This window comes from Cicer arietinum, chromosome 3 (assembly GCF_000331145.2).
Source record: "Cicer arietinum cultivar CDC Frontier isolate Library 1 chromosome 3, Cicar.CDCFrontier_v2.0, whole genome shotgun sequence".
NCBI classification, from domain to species: Eukaryota; Viridiplantae; Streptophyta; class Magnoliopsida; order Fabales; family Fabaceae; genus Cicer; species Cicer arietinum.
The window spans coordinates 55325792-55334770 of NC_021162.2; the positions used below are offsets into that span (position 1 = coordinate 55325792).

At 26.8% G+C, this 8979-nt stretch overlaps 1 long non-coding RNA gene across 4 annotated transcripts; it reads right to left on the reverse strand.

The window, feature by feature from the left end:
* Positions 1–3862: 3862 nt before the first annotated feature.
* LOC113784663 (uncharacterized) lies at positions 3863–8695 on the reverse strand. 4 transcript variants are annotated; one of them, XR_003470761.2, is made up of 6 exons: positions 8538–8695; positions 8355–8451; positions 7676–7722; positions 6917–7052; positions 5890–6051; positions 3869–5295 (listed from the first exon to the last, which is right to left on the reverse strand). It is a non-coding gene; the product is annotated as an uncharacterized lncRNA (long non-coding RNA). The 4 variants fall into 4 exon arrangements; XR_003470762.2 differs by having other exon boundaries at positions 3885–4480; XR_012162274.1 differs by having other exon boundaries at positions 3863–6051; positions 8538–8684.
* Between the last annotated feature and the right edge of the window lie 284 nt (positions 8696–8979).

Here is an 8979-nt window from a genome sequence, read left to right on the forward strand (position 1 = left end):
ATAAATAATGTGTTTGTTAATGCTATAATAATCACATTTATTTATTCGATAGTGCTTTACATGTTTTTTGAGCTCAAAGAGGTGCTACAGTGTCGAAGCAAAAGTCAATTAACATCACATGGATTCCAATAAAGGTTTGAAATATATGCCTTTAAAATTTCATTTACAATCAATGCATAAATATTTATTAACTTATATGTTTTATTTTATAGTACCCTCGTCAAACTAACAACATCGATTGTGGGTACTATATATTGCGATTCATGAAGGAGATTGTTGATATGAATCAAACTATAATTCCAGAAGCGGTACAGTATTTTCATTATTTGATTTTCATATATAAACTATGTATATATTTGATTCTAACTTATTTATGTTCAATTTTTATATCGCACAGTACTTTGACAATTCCAGTCCAACATACTCTGAAAGAGATCTAATTGAAATAAAGGAAGACTGGTGTCAGTATGTGATTGAAATGAAAATTATTTGATTTGCTAGGAAATGGCATGCTGCAAGGGATAGTTATATGAATATATGGTAGTTCTGTTTTGTGTAGTTCTGATAGTTATATGTATATGAATATGGCACATTTGAAAAGTTGTGAATATGTAGTTATATGAATATGTATATAGTTTAGTGTTGTTGTCAATATGTGAATATGTATATGAATATGTTGTGAACTGATTGTGTAAATATGTAAAGTTATAAAGTTAAATTATAAAGTTATATAGTTTTGTTTTGTTGTGTAATGATTGTGTGAACTGATTATGGATGAAAATGATTTTGGAAAAAAATTAAAAGACTGTGCTTTCTAAAAAAATGCCATAAAAAACCAAAAAGCGCTTTTTAAAAATTCCGTTTACAGCGTTTTTAAATAAAACTTAAATAAGAATGCACCTTTTACAGCACTTTTTCAAAAAAGCATTGTAATAGATGCATAATAATGCATCTATTGAATGCACCTTTTATAGCGTTTATTCAAAAAAATGATGTAGTAGGTGCATAATAATGCATCTATTGTTTGCACCTTTTACAACACTTTCTCAAAAAAACGCTGTAATAGGTGCATAATAATGCTATATTGAATGCACCATTTACAACGCTTTTTCCAAAAAGTGTTGTAATAGGTGCATAATAATACATCTATTGTTTTCACTTTTGCAGCGCTTTCTCAAAAAAGCGTTGTAATAGGTGCATAATAATGCTATATTAAATGCATCATTTACAGCGGTTTTTCCAAAAAGCGTTGTAAAACGAGTATAACAAGCGCGCAATATATCTACCTATTTTATAGCGCTTTTTATTTTAAAAAGCGCTGTTGTATCTTTTTACAGCACTAGATACTACAACGCTTATTTTTTTGAAAAAGCGTTGTAAATGGCTTAAAAAAAGCGCTGTAAAAAGCGTTTTTTCGGGTAGTGATTGTATCAATTATACTACAATATATTTTCGTCATGATATAATAACATATTAATTCACAGCATCAAAATGAGACAATCACAAATCAACAAGATGTTATGCATGATCTTATACGTTGAACTTCTTCATGTTCTTTGGTATCATTCTAACTCTGAAGTACTTGATTAGAACGTTTGATATTATGTCACCATGCAAGTGGGGAGACAATTCAAATTGGTCAATCCACATAGATCTCATCAACTCAACCTGAGACACATATATGTAATTGTCAAGGTAAATGTGTGTTGCATAGTAGCTCCTAACATTTGGGACTACCTCAAAATCACATAGGAATTCGCCATCAGAATATCCCCAAGGTCTAACAATTTTGTTGTAAGGCTCAACAACAAATCTCTATGATTAGGTTCATTTCGTTATACTTTCCTAACATCCACAGACTTGTCAGACCATATCTATATGATGACAAAATAATATTCACATCAAATACTCCTAACATTTAGTTTCTCCTCTTATTGGCCTAAGTTTATCACTCCACTAAATGTTTATGATTTATAAAGTAAATTATATTTTGTTAGGATAATTTTTTTGTACACTTTTATCTAAAAAATGCAAATAGATATATTGATAGTCAAATACATATTTTTATCTTAATTAATTGATCAATGAAATATCTTATTTGATTTAAATGATCAATAATACATATATTGGCATGTGTACAGTTTAGATTAAATTATAATTACTAATTTTTTATTTTTTTTTTTTTTGTGAAAGACGTTTAATATTTGAGTGTATAAATTTTTTTGAATGTTTGAAACTTAAAATGAGGAGAGAGAAAATGGAAGAGAAGATGTTTGAATATTTGAGTGTATAATTTAATATATTATAATTTCAAATGTGAATTTGAAAATGGAAGAGAAGAAAAGTAGTAAAATAAAAGAAAGTAATAAAATATGAAAAATTTAAGAGAAAATAATTGAAAATAGAATACAAAGTATGAAAATATGATACAAGTGGAAAGATGATATAAGTATGAAAATATTACTAACCCATGAAAAGGTGAAGTGTCATAAAATTAGATAAAGGTAAGAAGATAATAGTGGTATATATTAGTTTTTATAGATAGTTTAGTAGATAGTAGATTAGCAGGAGATGATAAAGATAATTATGATTGCATGAAAAATGTTCTAACATATGTATTAAATTTAAGTTTGAGATAGTCCCACTGTAAATAGTTTGATTGAAAAGATCTCGTTATTTTCCAACTTCAAAAAATCAAACCTAGAAAGTCCTAATTAGTTAATGGCAGTAAGAAGTTGGTATTAGTTATTTAACGAGCATTATATATTTTATATTTTATATTTTATATTTTATATTTTATATTTTATATTTTATATTTTATATTTTATATTTTATATTTTATATTTTATATTTTATATTTTATATTTTATATTTTATATTTTATATTTTATATTTTATATTTTATATTTTATATTTTATATTTTATATTTTATATTTTATATTTTATATTTTATATTTTATATTTTATATTTTATATTTTATATTTTATATTTTATATTTTATATTTTATATTTTATATTTTATATTTTATATTTTATATTTTATATTTTATATTTTATATTTTATATTTTATATTTTATATTTTATATTTTATATTTTATATTTTATATTTTATATTTTAATTGTATCTTATGTTATATATTACCAACTTCAAATTTAATACTTCTTTTAATTATTTCTTTTTAGATTCGGTCTTATTTCTCATCATAATATCAATCAAGAGACATGAAATCCTCTCTAAATAAATTATCGTAATTATTACTAAAGAAAATCTAATTCTCCCGTTATTCTACATATTTTTCTTCTCAATGCCATTAATTTCAAATGCAAGACAATATTTTAAAACAATGGAGTTTCTTGCAACTCATGATGGTTCTTATTGCAGTGGGGAGTGATAGAATCATTTTTCATTCAAAGGCAAGTTTGGTTGCCACATTAAAGTTAAGCATTTTTAATTTTCTATGTGGTAGTAAAACAATTATTTTTTTCTTTGTTATTCAACAAAAATTATGCATAACTACTTCTATTTTATTCATCATTTTATTTTTTAGTTTAATCGATCCGAGTTTTTATTACTTAGTCACGTTGTATTTTTTTCTGGTTTATATTATTCATCAAAAGTTGAAAATATTATACACTTTCCAACTTACTGGAGTGTTAGAGCTGGAGTGTTAGAGATAGATAGATATTTGTTAGAATTGATTTAAGTATAATTAAAAATTAATTATACTTAAATCAAAGTTAGTTATTTTAGTTATCTTATGATTAGATAAATACATTATTCTATTTATATCATATTCTTCTTACTATCAAAATATCAACTTCAAACTTCAAACTCAATATTTTTCTCTTTCATCAACAATTAGAAATTACATTTTCCATTGCTTCCTGGCATCCACAATCACACAGTTTGAGTATCAATGATCGTTGGTCAAAGATCAATCAATTCAAAAGTATGAAATTTTTTATTTTTAAACTTAAGAGAGAGAAAATATAAAAGGGGAGAAAAAACATAGTTGGAGAGATCCTTATGAATAATGCATGTTAAACAAGATTAAACTGTCACCTACTGAAATGTATTCATTTTACCTAATAAGGACAATAACAAACACTTATCCCACAAGGCCAACAACACATAAGGGTGAAATGGATTGAAAAGTACTCCTGACGTAGCTATCAGGTTGAAGTGCAAGGCCAAAACGCTGGGCGGCACTCATGTTAAACGGCTAGTGAATGGTCGTCCTTAGAGTATAAGTGTTACAGTTTGAGTCGATGCGGGAGGCTGGAAAAATAAATAAAATGTTTAGTGCACTAGCGTGCGTTGGACTGATGCTAACTAGCGTTTGTGCCAGGGGACAACGCTAAATATGGAAGCTAAAACCAGTTTTTTTTAGTAATAAAAAACTCATAAAATATAGTTAGGCACAAGCCTTTAGTCTTCGACTTTCACAAGAAAAGCTCCATTGATTGCTTGTGATGACTGCATACAAATACTTTATAAGAGGAGGCACAAAGAAAAGAAAATGTGAGTACTGTAAAATGAATAAATCATAAATATATTAACATGTATCCTTGAACCATATATAGCAAGATCACAACAATTGCGGTAATATAGTATAACACGAATAAATGGACAAACTTTCAATGCTAAAACATATACTACTTGAAATTCATGTGATGAGGTTAAAATAATTAGGAAAAGTTGGATTGATAGGTTATGTTCCATGTCATATGCAAAGTACAACACTCCTCTAAATTACTAAATTATATGTATTAATATAGTGTCCACTCTCATTGAGACGATACTATCATGTAATTCGTCAATATAGTTATACGAAAATATTTTCTAGATAACACCCTAAAGTGTAAACTCAGTAAATTCTAAGTGATACATATTTATCTTTAAAACACACACACACACACACACACACATATATATATATATATAAAAGAAAAGGTTAATAAATACTTTCATAACAAAACTTAACACGTTTTAAAAGCTATTAAAGAAATTGTATGTTCGAGAAAAATATATGAAAGTATGAAAGAAATTATATATAACAGAAACAATGTTATGATAAGCAGAAAATCCTTTATTTATTAAAGCAAACTAATTTGCCCAAAAAAATTTGCCGCCTAATTGCACTATAATCCAGTCTAAACATGCCCAAACTCTTCGTCTTCTTAATTCCCACATGTCCATTTGCAGACTATTTTCGTTTTCTCCATTTCACTGTCCAATTTGATATTTTCTTCATTTTTCTATTTTTCTCTCTCTTATCTTCAATGGCGAATCTTGCATAAAATATTAAAAGAGCGACAAATATTAACTAAAATATTATAATTGAAATTTATAAAAATAATATGGTTTTTTTAGAGCTTCACACAATACATAGATAGTCGACAAATTGAAAAAGTTAGAGCTTCAATTCACACAAGTTTTCCTATTTTCATAATTCACATAAGTTTTTAGAGTTTCACACAATTTACATAACTCAATCAAATAAAATGTATCCGCTTTAAAATTTTCATCTTTGTCAGAAACTTTCTTTTTGAAAAATGCATGAGTTTTCTTATGTTTAAACATCGTATCACTCCTAACAAAATACACAAATTAGTTAAACAAAGAATTCAGACAAAGAGTTCACAGTTTACAAGGTTACAATTCACATTCACAAAGTAAACCAATTCACAAATTCACAATCTCAAATCCATACTACACTAATCATCACAATTTACACGCTAAAGTTTACAATTTTAATTCTCACACTAAAATCGTTCACAATTAACAAAGTCACAAATACAATTCACACACTACTACTAGTTCACAATTTTAAACTAAAAATAATTCAAAATTAACAAATAGTAGAAGAGGAAAAAAGTAAGTACTTGAAAAATCTAAGAAGCGGATTGAGATAGTATGGGATTGAGATAGTATGAGTGCCAAGACCAAGAGATGGCGTTGGCAGCGGGCCGCTGCAAATGTGAAATGAGATGGAGAAGCATAGAGAGACACGGGGAGCAGTGGCGCTGGTCGGCAGAGGGGGGAAACTGCATAATGGAGTTGCAAAAAGAGAGTATGAGTGAAGATGTTAACTATTGATCATCAAATAAATGAGTAATTTACTTGAGAGAGTAAAGTGAGTAATGTTAACTATTGATCATCAAATAAATGGTTGTTATTTTGTATACATGATCAATCTGATATAATATCAAACATTGAATCACTTACTTCACCAACTACTCATTGTCACCAGAGAAGAAAAAGAAATATTTTGGTTCCGGTGGTGGTAACAGGTGTGTAGCAAACTTGCTTTGTTTAATCTATAAATTTAGTATGTTATTCCTACCATTGAGTGTATTATTTAATATACTGTCTGAGTAGTTTTTTCTTCTCTGAGAGTTACTTTGACATACCCACTTTAGTGGAAGGTTATTATAAGATGGTTTTTGTTGATTGATGTCCCTATTGTTAGTAAGAAGACTCTAGTGTACCCATTAATTATTATGGTGGAAGTTTTTATTGAGCTAGGTCTCGTGGTTTTTATTCTCTCAATTGGAGGGAAGTTTTCTACGTTAAAAATTGTGTTCGTCTCAGATTTAATTTTCTGTCAATTATTATTGATCTTCGAATTGTGTTATTTATTTTGCCATTTTTCTGCACATGTGAGAGAAGAAATACATTGCTTCTTTGTAAAAGATCTAAATTAGTTAGACCAGTTTAGTTTTGTGATTTTTTTTAATTAATTCATATAATTAATTTACAACTTAACTTACTAAACAGTTAAACACGAGTTATTAATAAAAAAAATTAAACACAACTAATAAAATTAAAAAAACCTGATAAAAATAAAAGTACAAAAATCGTTCAAAAATCAAACAACTGAAATCTTTAAAGAGTTAAAAGTATATTTACATTTAATTATTTTGATACACATATATGTATCTCTTATTTTTTCCATTGTATAATGCTTCTTAGTTTGCATTGTATAATGTTTCTTGGAAGTAACTTAACCACAACTGCTTAATGCTTCAAGTCATCAACAAAGGATCTAGAATTCATGACAACGATATAATTACATAACAAAATATAAATATATATATTATAAATGATGAAAGTGAGTAAGAAGAATGGAGACACGAAGGAAAGAAAATTCAAAATTATTATAAAAAATATGAAAATTTAAGAAGAAATATTTGAAATAATTTATATAGATTAACAACATAAATTAGAAAATGAAAAGTCTAATTGAAAATTTAAAAATGTCAACCTCTATAATTGACCTTACACTTTCAATCTACTTTTGTTTAATATTTGTAAATACGATAATAAATAAAAACTAATAACTAAATATGAAGATACTAATTCAAAATAAAAAGGAAACCATACTTGTTTTCATGTTACCAAAACATATCTTTTTTACGAATAAAAAAATAATAATAACATGTTATGTTATAACGTGAAAGTTATAAAATAAAACATATTATAACGTTATAACTCGGAAACTTGAGAGTTATAAGTTAAACAAATAATAACAATAAATCATGAGGAATTTAAAGAACTTTAAATCTAGTAATTAAATTTAGAGTTGCATTTGAAGTTAACGAATCTCTACCCATACAACAAAATCAACAATATTAAAAAACTCAAAATATAATTAAGTTAAGTATAGACCTCTATTCCACAAGCTCCATTGATTTCTTGTCATCACTTATTTCTTCCTACAAATATATAATAAGAGGAGACACAAAAGACATTAGTAGATCTTACATCATGTTAAATGAATGAATAAGTTAAAAATAGATGACCATGCATTCATGAAACATATTTAGCATGATCACAAAAATCACGACAATATAATATTACATGATATAAATGGATGATCTTTCAATCCTCAAAATGCACTCCTTGAAATTCATGTGGTGCCAAACTAATGTAGGAAAACGTGTACGGAAAGGTTATGCTTTATGTCATATGCAAATTGCAACATCCCTCTAGATTATATGTATTGTGTGCAATCTCCCAAAGACGATACTATCAAGTAATCGGTCAATATAATATATAGTTGTACGAAGACATCCTATGGACAACACCCCAAAGTCTAAAACTCAATAAATCACTCTCCTCCCATGAAGTCTAAACTTAACTTCTAATTTTTTAGATGATATACCAAACACCTAAGTCTTAATAAATTTTTTATATGATTCTAAAGCTATTAAGGAAATTGAAAGTTCGAAAGAAATATATAAAAAATTATGAGAGAAATCATATATAAGAAAAACAACATTACGATGAGTAAAGAAAATTAAAGACTTTAACATAACAGATAAATGAGTTTTAACTTAAGTGTTACCTAACACATCTACAATAACCCTTAACGCAATCCTTGATTTTAGAACGGGGACACCGATATTTTTTACAATCAACGCGTGTCTTACAAATCATTTTTGCTGTAATATAAAATATAAAATAAAGAAATGTTATTTAAAAATGATGGAAGGTTTTGTATAACATTAAAATATGATAATGAACTTACCACTAGCGGCGATTAAAAGAAGAAATAGAGACACTAAAAGAATCACAGTGTAAACAACCTTGAGAGTTTTAGCCATTGTGTTCTACCTTTTTATGTGACAAGTAGACAATTGTTTGATCACCTTATATAATAAAAACCTAATGTTATGTTTAATTCAATTAAAAGGTTTTTAGGAGTTATCTTAGTGCAAGAAATCCTTCATTACAATAATTAATAAGTGTCTCTAACGTACATTGATGTATCATGTTTGTCTATTCAGCTAATGAAATTGATCACTTGACATTAGAATAGATCTTTATATAAAAATATTATTTGTAATTAGTGTTCATTCATGTTTACGAACCTTAATTTTTTTTCTTCTTTTTTTATCCTTTCGTACTATGATGAGGATCAAAACAAACATTATACTTCAATGAAATACATATTACGACACATTGAACTA